Below are 2,529 nucleotides of genomic sequence, written 5' to 3'. Positions count from 1 at the left end.
AATCTGCTCCACTGACGCCCCTCGCCGATAGACAGGTACACTCCGATGTATATACTTTTTTATTCAAATATACGAGGATGATATTTTCACTTTTATTTGGTATGCATTTGTAGCAACAGCATGATAACATTTATTTGTTTTTATTTGCGTTTTATATTCATATTGATAATTCACGTTTTGTCTTGGATAATAAAGCACGGTTATGCATAATTGTATGCATAATAAATATTCACTATCACTGTATGAGGTAAGAATCAACAGCTTTTTATCACATTTACACAACACTTTATGAATACAAGTTATGAACAAATCTTAAATATGTTAGGGAATGTGTTTACTTTTTTAGTTTTGATTTTGAGCAGCAAATTTGGAGTTACATATTGGTGCTCACCAGGAATGCATAGGCAAAATTGCACAAATTTTCACTTGAAAGAATAGTGGCGATCTTGGGATTTTTTTCTGTTCAATTTTCAAACTGTGTAAATTTAATACACTTCATCTTCAGCATGTTTAGTGCCACTTTTGTAAGTAACCACGCCCCCGTCCAGGCCACGCCCCTTCCGCTTTTTTCATCACTCGCCATTGCCATGTATGCATCCCGCCTCTTCCAAGACACAGAACGATATTTATCTGGTAGTCTGATCGCGCGGCCGTCCTGGGACAGAAGAAGTCGTGTAGTTTGACAAGGTCATTAGCTTAACATAATAATGGTTAACCCTGAAATTCTTAAACGTCGTATACGCTATCAGAGATCTATCGCTTCAATTTACTTCCACAACGTAAATTACTCTTTTCTGGACTTTAGCGCCATCTAGCAGCATTTTAGAGAATTTACTAACGAGTCACTCGATTTCGGATGTTTTTGATACGATTGCTGAGCCATTTTTTGTTTTTGACCTGAGTTGTGCCCATAAATTTGAGTAACAATTGGGAGAGTCTGGCAGCAAACTTCACAACAGACAGCAGGTTGGTAGACAGTGAACAATTCTTCAAATAAGGTTTCAAATGCTTGCTTCAAGCTGTTTGTTGCCACTCACTAAAAGAGTCATTGTGCTGGAGTTTACTGAGCATTTTAAACCCTTTTCTTGTAAACAGTCATCAGTCACTATATTGCAGTTCACTTGTTGTGTGTTTAATGCATCACACGTTTTTTCTTGTGCAGTGTAGGACTGCTATGTATATTAAAATGAGAGGAGTTATGCACCGCTAAGTCAAAAACTGAAAGGAAATGACTCAAAGGAAAGTTGTCATTGTGATTTTTACATGTGGTGAATCTGTGACATACAGGCCAGCATTCTCACATTGCCAGGGCATTTCTTTCACCCATTCGGCCAGCGTACTTTAAAGCGTACTTTAAAGGTAGTGTAATTTAATTACAAATACACTGTCGCCATTCATTTGACATTAGAATCTTCTCCAGCCAATGAATAATTTCTGCCGCCTTAATGGAAAGGGAAGCAAAATTTACCGGTTTAGATTTGTAATGATAATGCTATAAAACTCCCGAGCTTTCCCTGAGAGGCAAAGGTCCCCGCACATCTTCCAGGTTTGGATTCTGGCTCGTGTATTTACGCATGAGGACCCCCCACCCTCCCATATCTGCCACTATTGTGATTTTTAAATCAGCCTAAATCCTTGTAAAAAGCAGTGTAACTTTGTCCCCGCAGCAGAGCCGCGGTATGACCCGGAGGATCAGGGGTAAAGCCTTTGAGTGGCTTGCTAATTCTTGCCAAAGACCTCATCAGCTGTCATCCCGGCTGGAATGGAGTAGAAAGCGAGGTGGGCAAAGCTTGTCCCATCTGGCGGGAAAAGAAAATACTGTAACCTCCGCTGCAATTTGGGCCATTAGTTTTGTGAAGAAAAAAAAAATATCGCTGCTACAGTTGCATTGTCATCATTCTTGTACAAACGAAATATTTTAAAATATAAAACAGATTCAATATTTTCTTTTTAGGAATGTGCAAAATCTGATGTTCCAAATCAGTTTTGCTTCTTTGGAAAAACTAAAAAGAACAATGTGGCCAGATGCAACAGTAGGGTCATTTTAGAATTGGAGGATATTTTCGCTTCAAAATTCTCGAAAAATAAACCCTGACTTCTTGGATTTTCTGCTGCACATTCATCAATAAGAGGTAATAAACTATCAAAAGCTTGGTTTGTTCATTTTAGAGTTAGGGTTACAAATTCGCACGAATGTTAGCTTTCTCATCCTTATGTAAATGAGTAAAGACATTTTTTTAATGTCTTATTCTGCATATTAAGGTTGCTATTTTAGAAAAATGTGAAAACTAGAAGAGCGGATATACCTTTGCTCTTTCCATTCTGTTGGAAAAATGTTTGATGATGTCACTTCCAGTGTATCGTGTGATGCCATGTTTTCCTCTTCTACCGTGCTAAAAAAGGTTATGGTAACATGGTTGTGTGCATTTTGTGGGACACACGTTCCATGAAGAATAATTCTTGTTTGAAATATTGTGTTTATTAAAACAAATGTTCCCACAGCTACACATGAAGCAAATGATATCTAAA

The sequence above is a fragment of the Hippocampus comes genome, unplaced genomic scaffold (assembly GCF_001891065.2).
Source record: "Hippocampus comes isolate QL1 unplaced genomic scaffold, H_comes_QL1_v1.1 scaffold156, whole genome shotgun sequence".
Lineage (NCBI taxonomy): Eukaryota > Metazoa > Chordata > Actinopteri > Syngnathiformes > Syngnathidae > Hippocampus > Hippocampus comes.
The sequence above is the reverse complement of the archived record's forward strand: the minus strand, read 5'-3'. Positions refer to the sequence as shown.